This window comes from Bidens hawaiensis, unplaced genomic scaffold (genome assembly GCF_021521415.1).
Source record: "Bidens hawaiensis isolate Kalapana, Puna unplaced genomic scaffold, B.hawaiensis_p1.1 tig00035479_1, whole genome shotgun sequence".
NCBI lineage: Eukaryota > Viridiplantae > Streptophyta > Magnoliopsida > Asterales > Asteraceae > Bidens > Bidens hawaiensis.
In genome coordinates, this window is record NW_027496170.1 from 37,984 (window position 1) to 58,681 (window position 20,698).

The window sequence follows — 20,698 nt, forward strand, 5'->3', positions numbered from 1 at the left end:
CTAGTTGTTTTCTTTTAAAAATTTATTTTTATTTTAATTTCGGGACGAAATTTTTAAATGTTGTGAATCCTTCAATATTCATTAATTTTCAAACCTGAAAACACAACTCATTTTAAACTTTCAATTATGTTTATATATATATGCATATATATATACACACTATATCTATACTAAATTATAATACATATAGGAAGGGAAAAAATGTCATTTTATTAAAACTCTTAAATTTAAGAGTTTTAGAACTCTTATTGCACATGTTACAACCCCTAATGCATATTGAAGCCATTTGCTTGATGGCATCTTTTCTTACATGCTTGCTTTATTTTGAATTTTGAATTTTGAATTCTCGCTTAACAAATTCAACCTAACCCTATCCATCCTCTCGAATTCTCTCTCTCTCTCTCTCTCTCTCTCTCTCTCTCTCTCTCCCCTCCAGTTTCAACGATTCTATGTGATTTCTTCGAACCACGACCCCACGAGGATCATGGTTGTTCTTCGATCTAAACCCTAGCGGCTAGAGACTGTTACAGATTTGAGCCGAAACATTCATAAACCGTTTCATATCAGGCATGGTTGTTTTATTAGAAACGTTTCATCTAGATACAGGGAATATTAGTTTGCTTGTTTGTTTGTTCTACTTTAATTCGTTGTAAATGGTATTGAACACAAGCAGTTCGGTCATGGTTTATCGATTTGAAATCAACGAGCCATTTTGTTTTGTGAGTCAAATATTGGAGCTGCTCGTTTCTTTTATGTTGATTTCAAAAGATCCACAGTTCAATCAGATTGTAGTTAGTAAGAGAGCTATATTCTTGATTTTTTTCGGATGCATTTAATCTGGTTGATGAATTTTGATTTTTATTTAATTATCTACTTATATCGAAGATAGGTTATACGAACAAAGGATTTTGTGGAAGTGGATGCAACTTTGAGTGGCATGTTTCGGTTTCTAGAGCTTTTGATATGAGATCGAAAGGTGAATTGAAATTATTTCAAGTTTGGAGGTTTGCTTAATATGAATTTCACATTTCTTTTTATCTTGTTTGTCGAATCAGTTGTGAATTGTGATGTTTCTTAATTTGACAGGGTTGACTTGAAAGGAATTTGTGAAAAATGAGGTTGAATTTGCAGTTTGGTTGCTTTGGTTTCCGTTAAGTCATCATTGAAATATGTAATTTTATTACCTAGAGGAACACAACGGATTGCAAGTTAAAGGTAATGCTATTTAGGTTTGCAATTCACTATCTATTGTCCTAATAATTCAACAATTTTTCATTAAATATTAATTTGATTCATCCAATCATAATTGATATTGACTTTATAGGTTTGACTTTCAAAAGTCAAATCAGTCACCTTTTTCTTGAATGTAAGTAGTAAATTAAAAGTTACCGATAACATTTTTTGTGTGTGTTAGAGGGTCAAATGATCATGTTTGCATAGTTATACAAAGATTCTTGGTTAGAAGTTAGAGAAAATATATAACTCAATTTGTTTTTAACTAAATATGTAAAAAGTTTCTTTTTCTAATTTAAATTCCAATGATTTGTGGTAATATGGACAAACAGACGCATTTTTGGCTATGATTTTGGTATAGAAAGGTATGCGGAGGTTTATTCAGCTGAGAAGATGTTCAAAAGTTGTTTCATACTAATACAACCGGAATTCCATTCAAATAGACTTCTCGCGGGTTTGTTTTTCTGTAAGTTTTGTAAATTTGTAACCTTAAGTTAAAATTAAAAATTGCATTTGTGTTGGGTTTTCATATATATATATATATATATATATATATATATATATATATATATATTGCAGCGAGACTTTGAATCAGAAAATGCAACAATACTGAAATGTAGATTCTTCAAATTTACTGCCAACTCATGGCTGTTGGATTGTGAATTTGGGTCTTAAGGTTTCCCAAATCTTATTTAATTATTCAGCGGTTCCCTCATAGCCCATAGCCACGAGGTATGCACTTTCATGATTCGGTTTGGTTTAGCTTTAAGTCTAGTGGCGAAGCTTGGGCTAAGACAACCGGGGGGCGGGGGGGGGGGGGACTGAAAATGTATAAAAAATCACAAAGTGGGCTGGACTCAAATTTTCGGTCGAAAACGGCTAAATTTACACTACTTACAAAAACATTTTGGCTGAAAAAGGCCAAATTTACACTACGTATAAAAATATTTGCACGAAAACGGCTAAATTTTACACCACGTATAAAAGATTTCGGGGAAAAACGGCTAAATATGCACTACGTACAAAAAATTTCGGATGAAAACGGGTAAATTTACACTATCGCGTAAAAAAACGGGGGTACCGCGTAAATTTACACTACCACTTATTTACTAAACGGGCCCGTTCAGAGCTTAAACGAGCTTGAGCCTAAAAATAAGTTTGTTTAATAGACGGGCTTGAGCTTTACTTATCTTGCTTGCGAGCAAATTCTTTATGTAATTGTTATTTAATATTTTTTAAGATGTATTTGTATAATAATAGTTATAATATTTAAAATATAATAAAAATAATTGAATTGTGTTACTATTCATCATGTTATTTTGAAGATGATAAACATATAAAAATTATTGCTAAATTGCTAATTTTTCATTTGTGTTGTGTCAATAATGTTCTAGCTGTGCTGAAGTTTATCGTTATGGATCCAACACTTTTAAATGAGGATGTAAACGAATTTTAATCGGGTCAAGCAAATGATAGTGTCGTACAAGGTTATATATGGAAGGTTTTGGTTTTCAATATGATGAATACATGACATGACCAGCATTCACATACGAAAATTCACAATGCCATAGTTCAAGAGCTTGACGGAACCGAACTGATACCAAGAATCACTATAGTATGACAACATAGGATTGGGACTGATAGGTGGTGGTTTGAGCGTCTGGCTTGGTTTGGTGAGTATCTTACTATCTATGACAATATAGGTTTTCTTACCAAGATTGCGCGTGACTCTAAGTGTTACTTTATCTGGTTTGGAGTAACCGATTCAATTGGTTTTATGTTACATGTCCTAAAATCGCTTTATAGGATTGAAAGTGTGAAGTTACAACTAATATCAAAAGCTGAGTTTGTCTTGTCTTATGAATCATTATTGAAAGCATTGGGTGTAGGTAAACTTTATGACAGCCTAACATGTACTACATGATCAGTTATAAATATATCATTCTAAGAGTGTAAAATCCCACATACTAGGGGTGTAAGCGAGACAAGCCGAGTTGAAGCTTGTCTAGGCTTAAGCACAACTCATTTTGACTTATGAGGGCTCGAGCTTGGCTCGCTAGTTTTTTCAAACTTCGACTCAACTCAGGCTTGGGTTGTTTTGTGTTTATTAACTAATAATTATTGCTGATACACTTGCACTATGTTTGTTCTTCTGTACAGATTCAAAAGAAATAGAAAAAGATATGTGGACAGCTTGCACATTAACTTTCTCACATCAGGTCAGAATCCCATATGAATAATAATAATTTTTCTAAAGTTGTCATAAAAAAAGATTGATCTTTTCTTTTCTATAAAGATAGCATCTATGGAAATGAATCTTTTTTTTGTTATTTTTAGCGATTCAGTAGGAGTGGTGTTAATGGTTGATGTGTCAAACTTGACCCGGGCATGACACAGTGTCACACCCGTAATGCTTTGGTGATTGCTCAACGTCAAAATGGTGTTATTGGTACTTCTCACCAACATGCGGCTGAAGAAGCATTAAAAGAAGGTATATTAGTAAGTAATTTTTATTTATTGCTCAAGTACACAACTCCAAAAGCCTTCAAATGCAGTATCAACTTGAACTATTTCTTCAAGCCGCAATTGTTCTTAATTTACTTCTTTGATTAATTTTCTCTAGCTGTTTTTTTTTGTAGTATTTGTGTATTCATTTGCGTTTCCTAATATTTTGCGAAAATTTTAGGTTTAGATTGTAAATTGATCTATTGAAAACATGTTAGGTCTCGATTTCGGTTTATTCATGTGCAACCATGAACTGATTTTCTGTCTTTTATGTTGAGTTCGTAGTTTATATTTTACATCCGATTAGTTGAGCCGTAAATGTTTTTAATTTGTTTGTAAAATCAATCATGTCGAGGTATTTTCTGTTGTATAGGCGTATCAGTTAGTGTTTGCTGGTATTTGTGAATTTTTTTTATTATAGATAGTAAATTGTTTCTATTGTTGTCATTTTGTTCCCAATTTCAGTTATAGGGCAAATTTAGTTTATATAATGAGGTTTGGTATTTCTTTTTGTTTTGTAAAAGTTTTATGTGACCACTTCACTCAGTGCTGGTATGTTAAGAGCAAATTCTAAAGAAACAAATTTGTAAAAGTTTTATGTGACCACTTCACCCAAATGCTTTAACAATTTTAAGCACGTTAAGTGGCCAGTTTTGACACTTTCAACATTCATGATTTATTTTTCTGCCTCAATGGATTTGATAATTTCCTAAGCAAATATTATTCTGATTGCTACAAAGGTGGTGCCTCACATATATTCGTCTAAAAGCTTATTGTAGTTATGTGAAAGGAGCGCCTGGAGTAGATAATGACAAAAGCGAGCTATGATATCAAAGTGAGCATATTTGTTTTAAAGATGATGCTCGCTTGCTTTATAATATTTTTATTGATGGTTATGAACATGTTGAATTATTTGGACGTCGCAAATTTGAATGGTTAATTTGTTTTGTAGACTTATATTTTTTTATGAAAATAAATTAAAGTTTGTAGTAGTTTAGACTATATAAATAACTGTAAGGCCTCGCTACCGGTGTCTCACATTGGTCGTTAGATCTACTCATAAAAACAGTTCTTTATATCAGAGTTAATTAAAACCTTACGCGGAATATAAAACTTTCATAAAATAATACATATCAAATCATAAACATGTCTTAAAACATTCTTCTTGTCTTTCAAAATCAAAACATAACTTATATAAAACATAGCAGGTCTTCAGATGCCATGCTTTTATTCTTCTGCCATGTGTCCCGCTCACGCCAACTGTCGCATCCTACTCACCTGCGTGCATACTAAAAGTCAGCTACGCTGAGTGAGTTCTAGTTAACCATACATCATACAATATATACACTTACCTTAAATCATGCATCCGAAGATACATAATAATTATTTTACTAATTTACTTTCATTTCATACTATCATACATACGTACATACCTTATTACTTTCATACTTTATATTTACTGTCCATTCTATCTAAGATATTATTAGGGTCTGATCCCTTCCTATTCTATCTCAGATATTATTAGGGTCTGATCCCTCTTTCCTTTGTCTATCTCAGATATTATTAGGGTCTGATCCCTTTCTTGTCTATCTCGGATATTAATAGGGTCTGATCCCTCTTTACTTCTCTATCTCATATATTATTAGGGTCTGATCCCTTTCTTCTCTATCTCAGATATTATTAGGGTCTGATCCCTTATTTCTTCATCTCCGTACATATTGTCTTTACATACCCGAAATATACATATACTTTCTTTTATCATTCATACATACTCATATGTTATATATATATATATATATATATATATATATATATATATATATATATATATCTAACATACAAATTAAGCTATCATCATACCTCCCTTGTCAATACGTGAAATATCCGAAGATCGTTCACGTACCGACAAGCTTTCATTCACAGTAAAAATATACATACATAAATAACATATAAATCATACATGGCATACACTTACCATTTAAGGTAATTGTATTAAGTATCACATCGAGTATGCACACAGCCCCGAAAACATAACAAGGAAATGGGGCTAGAAACTCACCTGGATTCTGTTTCTTTCTCCGAAAATCGTAATTCCCTTCTTTAATTGTGCTCTGCTAACTGTATATGAGTTTCACGTATCAATACTCGTCCTATCGTATCAGATTACTTTTACTTAGGTTTTAAGCGAACTTAAACCTTAAGCGAACTTAAGCTTTAAGCGAACTTAACTTTAAGTGAACCAAGCATTAGCGAACTTAAGTGTAGGCGAAGATAATTGTCCGAGCGAACTTAGCTGCGGGCGAAGTTATCTATAGGCGAACTTGCTTACATCGAAGTTGTCCAGCGACGGAATGATTTTCATCAGTCTTAACAAGCATCTGGCGATTTTTAATACCCTTGTTGTAACATCCTAAATATTCTAATAATAAATAGAGAATGTTGCGTTAAATTGTCGTGCATTTAATATTACTAATTAACGTCTAATGAGGAAAAGATCATGGACTTGGACTAATTAAGATGGATTAAATGAAATGGGCCTTATGTCCATGGGTTTTAAGGGATATAAATATCCCCTTAAACCATCCTAAAACCCTAACTATCATTTCCATCTTTCATAAATCTCTACACACTCAAAACACACACATCCTACACCACCTCCTATACGGACGAGAGAGAGAGACGTCCAAGACCAAAATCAAGCCAACCATTATTAGATCTTCGATATACGAGCTAGATACGAGATAACCACGCAAACCGAACACATAAAGGTAAGATTTCGATCTTAAAGTTCATGTTTTTATAGACGGTTTGCCATGAAACTTGAAACGATAATAGATCGGATCTAAACGAAGCGTAAGGTAGCGAACTTGATGCTACGACGAACCTAATAAACCCATAAACATGTACGGTTCGTTTAAGATAGCGACTATAGGAATAGTCGCGGGTTAGTTAAAGGTCCAAACTTTACGTGTTTTCGGGTCAAATCTTAACCAAAAACGACTATAGGAATAGTCGCGGGTTAGTTAAATACCATGTTCCTGGATTTCGTGTTAAACGATTATGATTAAGGGGTTTTAGAGCGAACAGTAACCACTGCTGAACAACTTCGCCTGCAAGCTTAACCTCGCCTGCAAGCTAAGTTCGCCATTGTATGAACTTCGCCGAGTACATAAGTTCGCTGAGTAAGTTCGCCAAGCCATAACTTCGCCTAGTGATAAGTTCGCCCATGATAACTTCGCCCAAGGTTAAGTTCGCTAATGCTCAACTTCGCCTGGCATATGTTCGCCTAGGGTTAACTTCGCCGAACACTAACTTCGCCTATGCTTAAGTTCGCTAACGATAAGTTCGCTTAATGGTAAGTTCGCTTACTGTTAAGTTCGCTGGAGTTAGCAAATAAGAAAATAAATTAAAAACCTAATGAAAAATGTGTTAAGGCAGCTCGACCCCAGCCAGGGGCTCTGCCCCTTGGACCCTGCTAGGGGCTGCCGCCCCTAGACCCCGCTGCCAGGGGCGCTGCCCCCGGACCCTCGTTCGTTGTGGGTAGTAGCTAAGACTAGAAAGATGATATGATTAGTGGTAGTTAATTGATACATGTAAATATTATACAGTTAGCCGTGCACAGCTCAAGAAGGGAATAACGATAAACGGAGAGCGTAACAGGATTCAGGTGAGTTTCTAGCCCCATTTATGTGTTATGTTTTCGGGGCTGTGTGCATACTCAATATGTTTTTTAATACGCTTATCCTAAGAGATAAGTGTATGCCTTATGTGAATAATGTGAAATGTATGAAAGATTGCTTGATGGTACGTGAACGATCTTCGGATATTGCACATACTGTCAGGTTGTAACGCTATATATAAGGTAAGTATGATATGTATGCTTATGTGTATGAACGTGATAAAGTTAATAAAAGAAGGAAAGGATGGTTGTATGGTTGTATGGTTACGAAAAGGGTACCGAGCCCTAATAATACTCGAGGTATGATGTATGGTTGTATGCTAACGAAGAGGGAATCGAACCCTACTAATATTCGAGAACTAGGGAACCGAACCCTACTAATATTCGAGGAAAGAGGGTACCGAACCCTAATAATACTCGAGGAAGGAGGGTACCGAGCCCTAATAATACTCGAGGAAGGAGGGTACCGAGCCCTAATAATACTCGAGGAAGGAGGGTACCAAGCCCTAATAATACTCGAGGAATGTAGGGCGTAATGCTCTTTATAACGTAAGATATGAAAGCAAGTTAGTACAAAAGAAAGTATGAAAGTATGAAGGTATGATTGAAAGAATATAAGTTTATGTGTATTGTATAATGTATGATTAACTAGAACTCAATCAGGGTAGCTGACTTTTAGTATGCATGCAGGTGAGTAGGATGAGGCAGCTCGCTTGAGGGGACACGTGGCGTTGAATAAGAGACTGGCATCGGAAGGCTCAGGGCGTGTTATGTTTTAATTACTTAGTTTTCGAAAGAAAAGTTGGTTGTTTAAGACAAGTTTTGAGTTGTTATGAAATGTTTTATTAAAGTTTTTATATTCCGCGAATGTTTTTAATTAACTCTGATATTAGAACTGCGTTTATAAGTAAATCCAACACGAAAGTAGGGCTACCGGTAACGGGGCCGTACAAGTTGGTATCAGAGCAAAGTTCGAGAGATTTAAGCATCCCACATGCTTAGACTCGAACAGAGAATGGGATTTAAGTAAGAAAAGAAACAAGATCCTAGTTCAAGAATGCCATGGGTCGCTCAAGAAAGCTAAGCAAAGGTAAGATGTATGATTAAATGATGTATGATAACAGATAAAGAAAGGATATGTGATCGATAAGGATAGGATTAATTGATTGTTTTGATTGACTAACTGTTTAAGTAGAATCAACACAAATGGACTCATAAAAGGAAGTGTGTAGGACACGGAAAGTACCGTGATCAGCTAATCACAGCTGGCCACTGTTATTACCTGTTAGACTTACTATCCTTGTACTAAATAATTCCTTGAGTGATGATGTTTGTGTTTTCCCTTTTAGAATACGATGGCTGGAGCTGGAGACATTGCTGGAGCTGGAGGTCGCACTGGACGACGCGGCAGGCCTCGTCGTGTCCAGCAACCTTCGGTTGAGACAGCTTCCAACACCGGAGATGAGGGGAGTGCAGCTGGAGGAGGTCCGGTCAACAACGAAGGGGTTCAACTGGATCCCGCAATTCAAGCAGCTATTGTTCAAGCTGTAGCCACTGCTGTGAAGAATATTACTCCGGGAGGGTCTGCTGGAAGCCATGAAAGAACTGCTGGAGGGGCAAGAGGTGAGGGTAGGAGATATGAGGAAGAAGAGAGGGAGGCCTCGAGTGTGGTTAAGTCTGAGAAAGCTGGTGACAGGAAGAGAGGCCGATGTGGGTGCAACTATAAGTCCTTCAAGGGATGCGACCCACCAAAGCTGACTGGTTTGGGAGACGCAATCGCTACTCTTCAGTGGATAACCGCCATGGATAAAATTATCCGCATTAGCGAGTGCCATCCCAATCAAGCTGTCGGTTATGCCACCCAATCGTTTGAAGATGAGGCAATGTATTGGTGGGAATCGATTGAGCAAAGAAGGAGTCGAGAGGAAATCAAGGCCATGAAGTGGGAGTATCTGAAGGAGTTAGTGATGAAGAGGTTCTGTGCTGATGCAGAAGTTGAAAGGGCGGAGATGAAGTTCCTGAACTTGAAAGCTGGGACGATGACACATCGTGAGTACACCACTGAGTTCAACCGAATGTCTAGGTTGGTGCCCGATATGGTCAACACTGAGGCTAAGAGAATCAAGTGTTGTGTGAGGGGATTACCACAGAGAGTCCGCATGTTAGTCAGGACAAGTAAACATGCTACCTTCGATTCTGCTGTCGAACTCGCAGAGATGGTCTATGCAGACCTGGCTGCGGATGATGTGGTGGTGGGAGACAAGAAGAAAGACAAGAAATGGGTCGCTCCTTCTAAACAACCCGGTACCCAGATGTGGAACCCTAAGAACAAACAGCCAAGAGTTTGGGAGAACAGGTCGTGCAAGACTTGTGGCAAGGCACACAGTGGTGACTGTAGGTGGGGAAAGGGTTCGGATACATGTCATAAGTGTGGAAAGATGCATGCTGGAGAGTGTAGAGTTGGGTCGAATGTTTGCTACAAGTGTGGGAAGGTAGGTCATTATGCTCATGAGTGCAGTTCTAAGCCTGCATGCTACAAGTGTGGTAAGACAGGTCACTTTTCTAGGGAGTGTACCGAGGGTGAAGTTGGAGGGAGTGGGAAGAAGGATACTGAGCAAGCTAAACCAAGAACCAGAGCCTACATGCTGACCCAGGAGCAAGCTAAGCAGATCCTAGATGTCGTCACAGGTACGTTTCTAGTAAACGGTATTTCCGCTTCAGTATTGTTTGATTCGGCCGCAAACAAAAGTTTCGTAGCCACACCATTTAGTAAACTAGCTAAAATGAAATGTTGCCGAGTGTCTGAAACTCTTATAGTAGAAACCGCTAGTGACACTTCGGTTAAAATAATGAAAATGGTTAAGGACTGTAAGATAGAATTGGAGGGACATGAGTTCCCTGTTACCTTGTATGTTATGACCTTAGGAGGGTTCGATGTGGTTTTGGGGATGGATTGGTTGTCTGAGTTTGAGGCTCAGATAGTATGTAAGAGTAGGATAATAAGGTTAAAGTCCATGGATGGTAGTGCGGTGACGGTTTATGGTGATAAGGAAAGTTATGGGCTTAATATCATTTCGATGATAAAAGCCGAGGGTTTGTTAAAGCGAGGGTGCGGTGCCTACCTGGCGTATGTTGTCAATGCTACGGCCGAGACGAAAGCAATTAAAGATGTTCCTATTGTGCGCGAATACCCAGAAGTATTCCCTGAGGATCTTCTGGGGTTGCTACCAGAGCGAGAGATAGAATTTCAGATAGATTTAGTACTAGGAGCCCAACCTGTCGCGAAAGCACCTTACCGTCTAGCACCGTCCGAAATGAAAGAATTGATGTCCCAACTGCAAGAACTCCTCAACAAAGGTTTCATAAGACCAAGTGTTTCCCCGTGGGGCGCACCAGTGTTGTTCGTGAAGAAGAAGGATGGAAGTATGAGAATGTGCATAGACTATCGCGAGTTGAATAAGCTTACGGTAAAGAATAGATATCCTTTGCCAAGGATTGATGATCTGTTTGACCAACTGCAAGGTTCAAGTTGGTTCTCACGAATAGATCTCAGATCAGGCTATCATCAGTTGAAGGTGAAGGAGGCAGACATCCCAAAGACAGCGTTCCGAACGCGGTATGGACACTACGAGTTCCTCGTAATGTTATTCGGTCTAACAAATGCTCCTGCGGCATTTATGGACATGATGAATAGGATGTGTCGACCGATGTTGGATAAGTCGGTTATCGTCTTCATTGATGATATATTGATTTATTCAAAGAGCGAGTCTGACCATGCTGAGCATCTGAGAGAGGTATTGGAGACTCTGAAGAAAGAGAAGTTGTATGCTAAGTTTTCGAAGTGAGCATTCAGGTTAAGAGAAGTGCAATTTCTAGGTCACGTGATTAATCCGGAAGGGATTACCGTGGACCCAGCTAAGATTGAAGCGATAATGAATTGGAAGACTCCGCAGAATCCGACTGATATACGAAGCTTCCTAGGGTTAGCTGGCTACTATAGGAGATTCATCGAAGGTTTCTCCAAGATAGCCGCACCGCTGACCGGTATGACCCGAAAGTCGATAGTATTCAGTTGGGAAAGTTTCAAGAAGAAGCCTTTGAGTAATTAAAGAAGAGACTCACGCAAGCTCCAATCCTTGCTCTTCCCGATGGTGACGAGGATTTAGTTGTTTGTGCTGATGCCTCGCATCAAGGTCTAGGTTGCGTGTTGATGCAACAAGGGAAGGTGATAGCTTACGTGTCTAGACAGTTGAAAGTCCACGAGAGTACTTATCCGACGCATGATTTAGAGTTAGCAGCTGTAGTGCATGCTCTTAAGATATGGAGGCATTATCTGTACGGTACTAAGTGTACTATTTATACAGATCATAAGAGTTTAAAGTATTTCTTTGAGCAGAAGGAATTGAACATGAGGCAGAGAAGATGGTTAGAATTGATAAAGGATTACGACTGTGAGATCAAGTACTACCCCGGTAAAGCTAATGTAGTCGCTGACGCGTTAAGTCGTAAGAATGAGGAAGTCCTTGCAACAGTGAAGTCATATCAGTTGATTATGAACTCAAGCCTATTTGAAGAAATCGTCAAAGTGCAAGCAGAGGTGCTGGTAGATGAAGGGCTAGTGAAGAAAGAAAGAATTTTTTGTCAGCAAGACGAGTTGATGGAAAACACGCATGGTGTTAAGATTAGGTTTGACCGTATGTGGATTCCACGCCATGGAGATCTCAGAGGTCAAATCTTAGATGAGGCTCATAAGTCCAGATATTCGATTCATCCAGGAGCTACAAAGATGTACCAAGACTTGAAAAGAGATTACTAGTGGCCTAGGATGAAGAATGATGTAGTGGATTATGTTAGTAAGTGCTTAACTTGCTTACAAGTCAAAGCCGAACATCAAAAGCCTTATGGGAAGATGCAACCGCTAGAGATACATGAGTGGAAATGGGAACACATCACCATGAATTTCATAACTAAGCTACCTCGTACAGCTAAGCATCATGATACTATCTGGGTGATTGTGGACCGTTTGACCAAGAGTGCTCACTTTCTGCCCATACGAGAGGCCATCTCGTCAAAAACATTAGCAAGCTTGTTCATTAAAGAAGTTGTAACCAAGCATGGAGTACCGTTATCGATCGTGTCTGATAGAGATACACGGTTTACTTCGAGGTTCTGGAAGAAATTCCATGAAGCTATGGGGACGAGGTTGAACATCAGTACAGCGTATCATCCTCAAACCGATGGAAAGTTTGAAAGGACGATCCAAACCCTTGAGGATATGCTGCGTGCTTGTGTTTTAGATTTTTGTGGAAGTTGGGATGATCACCTGCACCTGGCAGAGTTCTCCTATAACAACAGTTACAATTCAAGTATTGGTATGCCACCATTTGAGATGCTTTACGGTAGAAGATGTAGAACCCCGGTGTGTTGGGGTGATTGGTCAGAAAGAAATGGGAAGCCTAGAAGTGGTTCAAGAAACGTCTTCAAAGTTCGATCAGATCAAAGAAAGAATGAAAGCCGCTTAAGACAGACAAAAGTCTTATGCAGATAAGCGGCGACGACCAATTGAGTTTAACGTTGGCGACAATGTGATGCTTAAGGTCTCGCCTTGGAAAGGAATTATCCGTTTTAGAAAGAGGGGGAAGTTGAGTCCGAGGTACATTGGACCGTTTAAAATTTTAGATCGTGTGGGGGAAGTAGCTTATAAGCTGGATTTACCCGATGAGTTAGAAGGAATTCATTCAACCTTCCATGTTTCTCATCTGAGGAAGTGTCTAGCTGATGACACGTCTCACGTGCCATTGATGGACATTGAGGTTGATGAAAAATTGAACTACATCGAGCAACCAATAGAGATCGTTGATCGCAAGGAGAAGCAGCTTCGTCACAAGGTTATACCTTTGGTGAAAGTGATATGGAAGCACCGCAAAGGATCGGACGCTACTTGGGAAGCTGAGGATGAGATGCGCAAGTTTTACCCCAATCTGTTTATGTAATAGTTAGGTTTCGGGGACGAAACCTCTTTAAGGAGGGAAGACTTGTAACATCCTAAATATTCTAATAATAAATAGAGAATGTTGCGTTAAATTGTCGTGCGTTTAATATTACTAATTAACGTCTAATGAGGAAAAGATCATGGACTTGGACTAATTAAGATGGATTAAAGGAAATAGGCCTTAGGTCCATGGGTTTTAAGGGATATAAATATCCCCTTAAACCATCCTAAAACCCTAACTATTATTTCCATCTTTCATAAATCTCTACACATTCAAAAGACACACATCCTACACCACCTCCTATACGGACGGTAGAGAGAGAGACGCCCAAGACCAAAATCAAGCCAACTATTATTAGATCTTCGTTATACAAGCTAGATATGAGATAACCAGGCAAACCGAACACATAAAGGTAAGATTCCGATCTTAAAGTTCATGTTTTTATAGACAGTTTGCCATGAAACTTGAAACGATAATAGATCGGATCTAAACGAAGCGTAAGGTAGCGAACTTGATGCTAGGACGAACCTAATAAACCCATAAACATGTACGGTTCGTTTAAGATAAACCGTAGATCTTGTATTGAACGTTTCTGAAATTAAAGGTCCAAACTTTACGTGTTTTCGGGTCAAATCATAACCAAAAACGACTATAGGAATAGTCGCGGGTTTGTTAAATACCATGTTCCTGGATTTCGTGTTAAACGATTATGATTAAAAGGTTTTAGAGCAAACAGTAACCACTGCTGAACAACTTCCCCTGCAAGCTTAACCTCGCATGCAAGCTAAGTTCGCCATTGTATGAACTTCGCCGAGTACATAAGTTCGCTGAGTAAGTTCGCCAAGCCATAACTTCGCCTGGTGATAAGTTCGCCCATGATAACTTCGCCTAAGGTTAAGTTCACTAATGCTCAACTTCGCCTGGCATATGTTCGCCTAGGGTTAACTTCGCCGAACACTAACTTCGCCTATGCTTAAGTTCGCTAACGATAAGTTCGCTTAATGGTAAGTTCGCTTACTGTTAAGTTCGCTGGAGTTAGCAAAAAAGAAAATAAATTAAAAACCTAATGAAAAATGTGTTAAGGCAGCTCGACCCAGCCAGGGGCTCTGCCCCTTGGACCCTGCTAGGGGCTGCCGCCCATAGACCCCGCTGCCAGGGGCGCTGCCCCCGTACCCCCGTTCGTTGTGGGTAGTAGCTAAGACTAGAAAGATGATATGAGTAGTGATAGTTAATTGATACATGTAAATATTATACAGTTAGCCGTGCACAGATCAAGAAGGGAATTACGATTAACGGAGAGCGTAACAGGATTCAGGTGAGTTTCTTGCCCCATTTATGTGTTATGTTTTCGAGGCTGTGTGCATACTCAATATGTTTGTTAATACGCTTATCCTAAGAGATAAGTGTATGCCTTATGTGAATAATGTGAAATGTATGAAAGATTGCTTGATGGTACGTGAACGATCTTCGGATATTGCACGTACTGGTCAGGTTGTAACGCTATATATAAGGTAAGTATGATATGTATGCTTATGTGTATGAACGTGATAAAGTTAATAAAAGAAGGAAAGGATGGTTGTATGGTTGTATGGTTACGAAAAGGGTACCGAGCCCTAATAATACTCGAGGTATGATGTATGGTTGTATGATAACGAAGAGGAAATCGAACCCTACTAATATTTGAGAACTAGGGAACCGAACCCTACCAATATTCGAGGAAAGAGGGTACCGAGCCCTAATAATACTCGAGGAAGGAGGGTACCGAGCCCTAATAATACTCGAGGAAGAAGGGTACCGAGCCCTAATAATACTCGAGGAAGGAGGGTACCAAGCCCTAATAATGCTCGAGGAATGTAGGGCGTAATGCTTTTTATAACGTAAGATTTGAAAGCAAGTTAGTACAAAAGAAAGTATAAAAGTATGAAAGTATGATTGAAAGAATATAAGTTTATGTGTATTGTATAATGTATGATTAACTAGAACTCACTCTGCGTAGCTGAGTTTTAGTATGCACGCAGGTGAGTAGGATGAGGCAGCTCGCTTGAGTGGACACATGGCGTTGAATAAGAGACTGGCATCGGAAGGCTCAGGGCGTGTTATGTTTTAATTACTTAGTTTTCGAAAGACAAGTTGGTTGTTTAAGACAAGTTTTGAATTGTTATGAAATGTTTTATTAAAGTTTTTATATTCCGCGAATGTTTTTAATTAACTCTGATATTAGAACTGCGTTTATGAGTAAATTCAACACGAAAGTAGGGCTACCGGTAACGGGGCCTTACACTTGTTATGGCTCGACATCACCCACTATCGTTTCTTAACCGTTTTCGTTCAAGTATAACCCGCACATACTATAAAGCTTGGACCTTTAAGCTTAAAAACGTTCGATACGAGGTTTAAGGGTTCATTTAATCGAGCCGCACAGGTTTATGGGTTCATTAGCTTCGTTTTAGCATCAAGTTTACAACTTTACGTTTCGGATATACCCGATCTATTCTCGTTCTAAGTTTTAAGGCTAAACGCTTATAAAAACGTAAACATTAAAGGTAAAAAGGCATACCTTTACGTGTTCTTTGGTCTTGGTTAGATTGTTTATGAACTCTAGATCTTGTATAAAGCTTGTATAATAAAGATCTACCCGAACTAGCGTCCACTTGATCTCGAATCCCTATCTACCCTCTCGGCCGTAAATGTGTGTAGTGATAGGTGTGTGTGTTTGAGTGTGTAGGCAAATATGGAAAGATGGAATGAGGATTAGGTTTTTAGGATGGTTTAAGGGGGTATTTATATCCCTTAAAGTCCATGGACCTAAGGCCCATTACCCTTTAATCCATCTAAATTATTCCAAGTCCATGATCTTTTCCTTATTAGATGTTAGTTAATATTATTTAACACACGACAACTTATCCAAATCTTTCTTTATATTATATTATAATATTTAGGATGTTACAAGTCTCCCCTCCTTAAAGATGTTTTGTCCCCGAAACCTATCTATTACTTAAAAAGATTAGGGTAAAAGTTGTGCATCTCATCCTCAGCTTCCCATGTGGCATCTGATCCTTTTCGATGCTTCCATATCACTTTCACCAATGGTATAACCTTTTGACGAAGCTGCTTCTCCTTGCGATCAACAATCTCTATCGGCTGCTCGATGTAGTTCAGTTGTTCATCAACCTCAATGTCCATTAATGGCACGTGAGACGTGTCATTAGCTAGACACATCCTCAAATGAGAAACATGGAAGGTCGAATGAATTCCTTCTAACTCATCGGGTAAATCCATCTTATTAGTTACTTCACCCACATGATCTATAATCTTGAACGGTCCAATGTACCTCGGACTCAACTTTCCTCTTTTCCTAAAATGGATAATCCCCTTCCAAGGCGAGATCTTAAGCATCACGTTGTCACCAAAGTTAAACTCAATCGGTCGTCGCCGCTTATCAGCATACGACTTCTGCCTGTCTTGAGCAGCTTTCATTCTAGCCTTAATCTGATCAAACTTTGAAGAAGTTTCTTGAACAACTTCTAAGCTTCCCATTTCTTTTTGACGAATCTCTCCCCAACACACGGGAGTTCTACACGTCTACCGTAAAGCATTTCAAATGGTGGCAATGGTAACTGTTGTTAAAGGAGAACTCTGCTTGATGCAGATGATCATCCCAACTTCCACCAAAATCTAAAACACAAGCACGTAGCATGTCCTCAAGGGTTTGGATCGTCTTCTCAGACTGTCCATCTGTTTGAGGATGATACGCCGTACTGATGTTCAATCTCGTTCCCATAGCTTCATGGAACTTTTTCCAAAACCTCGAGGTAAACTGAGTATCTCTATCAGACACGATCGATAACGGTACTCCATGCTTAGTTACTACTTCTTTTATGAACAAGATTGCTAACGTTTGTGACGAGATAGCCTCTCGTATAGGCAGAAAGTGAGCACCCTTGGTCAAACGGTCCACAATCACCCAGATGGTATCATGATACTTAGCTGTACGAGGTAGCTTAGTTATGAAATCCATGGTGATGTGTTCCCACTTCCATTCAGGTATTTCAAGCGGTCGCATCTTACCGTAAGGTTTCTGATGTTCAGCTTTGACTTGTAAACAAGTTAGGTACTTACTGACATAATCTACTACATCATTCTTTATACCCGGCCACCAATAATCTCTTTTCATGTCTTGGTACATCTTAGTAGCTCCTGGATGAATCGAATATCTTGACTTATGAGCTTCATCAAAGATTCGACCTCTGAGATCTCCATGGCGTGGAATCCACATACGGTCAAACCTAATCTTAACACCATGCTTGTTTTCCATCAACTCGTCTTGCTGACCAAAAATTCTTTCTTTCTTCACTAGCCCTTCATCTACCAGCACCTCTGCTTGTACTTTGACGATTTCTTCAAATAGGCTTGAGTTCATAATCAACTGGTATGACTTCACGGTTGCAATGACCTCCTCATTCTTACGGCTTAGCGCATCAGCGGCCACATTAGCTTTACCAGGATAGTACTTAATGTCGCAGTCGTAATCCTTTATCAGTTCTAACCATCTTCTCTGCCTCATGTTCAGCTCTTTCTGTTCGAAGAAGTACTTTAAACACTCATGGTCCGTGTAGATAGTACACTTAGTACCGTACAGATAATGTCTCCATATCTTGAGAGCATACACTACTGCTGCTAGCTCTAAATCATTCGTCAGATAAGTACTATCATGAACTTTCAACTGTCTAGACGTGTAAGCTATCACCTTTCCTCGTTGCATCAACACGCCACCTAACCCACGATGCGAACATCAGTATAAAAAACCAGATCCTCATCACCATCGGGTAAAGCAAGGATTGGAGCTTGTGTGAGTCTCTTCTTCAACTCCTGAAAAGCTTCTTCTTGGAACTTTCCCCAACTGAATACTATTTTCTTTCGGGTCATACCGGTCAATGGTGCGGCTATCTTGGAGAAACCTTCGATGAATCTCCTATAGTAGCCAGCTAACCCTAGGTATCTTCGTATATCAGTCGGATTATGTGGATTCTTCCAATTCGTAATCGCCTCAATCTTGGCTGGGTCCACGGTAATCCCTTCAGGATTGATCATGTGACCTAGAAATTGCACTTCTCGCAACCAGAATGCGCATTTCGAAAACTTAGCGTACAACTTCTCTTTCTTCAGAGTTTCTAATACTTCTCTCAGATGCTCGGCATGATCAGACTTGCTTCTGGAATAAATCAATATAACATCGATGAAGACGATAAATGACTTATCCAACATCGACCGACACACCCTATTCATCATGTCCATAAATACTGCAGGAGCACTCGTTAGACCAAATGACATTACGAGGAACTCGTAGTGTCTATACCGCGTCCGAAACGCTGTCTTAGGGATGTCTGCCTCTCACCTTCAACTGATGATAGCCTAATCTGAGATCTATCCGTGAGAACCAACTTGAACCTTCCAGTTGGTCATACAGATCGTCAATCCTTGGCAAAGGATATCTATTCTTTACCGTAAGCTTGTTCAACTCACGATAGTCTATGCACATTCTCATACTTCCATCCTTCTTCTTTACGAACAACACCGGTGCGCCCCACAGGGAAACACTTGGCCTTATGAAACCTTTGTCGAGGAGTTCTTGCAGTTGGGACATTAAATCTTTCATCTCGGATGGCGCTAGACGTAAGGCGCTTTCGCGACGGGTTGGGCTCCTGGTACTAAGTCTATCTGGAATTCTATATCTAGCTCCGGCGGCAACCCCGGAAGATCCTCAGGGAACACTTCTGGGTAATCGCGCACTATAGGAACATCTTTCATTTCTTTTGTCTCGGTCGTAGCGTTGACAACATACACCAGGTAGGCACCGCACCCTCGCCTTAACAAACCCTCGGCTTTTATCATCGAAATGACGTTAAGCCTAGAACTTTCCTTATCACCATAAACCGTCACCGCACTACCATCCAAGTACTTTAACCTTATTATCCTACTCTTACATTCTATCTTAGCTTCATACTTAGATAACCAATCCATTCCCAAAACCACATTGAACCCTCCTAAGGTCATAACATACAAAGTAAGAGGGAACTCATGTCCCTCTAACTCTATCTTACAGTCCTTAACCATTTTCATTATTTTAACCAAAGTGTCGCTAGCGGTTTCTACGATAAAAGTTTCAGACACTCGGCAACATTTCGTTTTAGCTAATTTACTAAATGGTGTAGCTACGAAACTTTTGTTCGCACCAGAATCAAATAATACAGAAGCGGATATACCCTTTACTAGAAACGTACCTGTGACGACATCCGGAATCTGCTTGGCTTGTTCCTGGGTTAACATGTAGGCTCTGGTCCTTGGCCTAGTTTGATCGGCATCATTCTTCCCACTCCCTCCAGCACCACCATCGGTGCACTCCTTAGCAAAATGTCCTGGCTTACCGCACTTGTAACATGCGGATTTTGCTGTACAATCGGGAGCATAATGCCCCACCTTTCCACACTTATAACAGGCATTCGATCCCAGCCTGCATTCACCACCATGGGCCTTACCACACTTATAACAAACATCCAATCCTTTACTCCACTTAAACTCACCCCATGCATATTTCCGCACGTCTTACACGATCTCTTCTCCCACACCTTCTGCTTCTTATCCTTTGAGTTCCACAACTGAGTACCGGGTCATTTAACATGAGCAACCCACTTCTTGTCCTTCTTTTCTTCTTCTACCACAATATCATCCGCAGCCAGGTCTGCATAAACCATCTCTGCGAGTTCGACAGCAGAGTCAAAGGTAGTAGGTTTACTCGTCCTAACTAGCATGCGGACTTTTTGTGGCAATCCCCTCATATAGAAATTGATTCTTTTAGCTTCAGTGTTGACCATATCATGCACCAACCTAGACATTCGATTGAACTCGGTGGTATACTCACGATGAGTCATCGTTCCAGCTTTCAAGTTCAGGAATTTCATCTCCGCCCTTTCAATCTCGGCGTCAGCACATAATTTCTTCATAACCAGTTCTTTCAGATCCTCCCACTTCATAGCCTTGATTTCCTCTCGACTCTTTCTCTGCTTAATGGATTCCCACCAATACATTGCCTCATCACCAAACGATTGGGTGGCGTAACCGACAGTTTGGTCGGGTCGGCATTCGCTAATGCGGATAATTTTATCCATAGTGGTTATCCACTGAAGAGTAGTGATTGCGTCTCCCAAACCAGTCAGCTTTGGCGGGTCACTTCCTTTGAAGGACTTATAGTTGCACCCACCTCGGCCTCTATTCCTGTCACCGACTTTTA

The 20,698-nt window shown here is 39.5% G+C and overlaps 1 long non-coding RNA gene across 1 annotated transcript; it reads left to right on the top strand.

The window, feature by feature from the left end:
* Window positions 1–509: 509 nt before the first annotated feature.
* Window positions 510–1,934, top strand: LOC143587392 (uncharacterized). Its single transcript, XR_013144882.1, has 3 exons — window positions 510–1,215; window positions 1,566–1,687; window positions 1,813–1,934. It is a non-coding gene; the product is annotated as an uncharacterized LOC143587392 (long non-coding RNA).
* The last annotated feature ends 18,764 nt before the right edge of the window (window positions 1,935–20,698 follow it).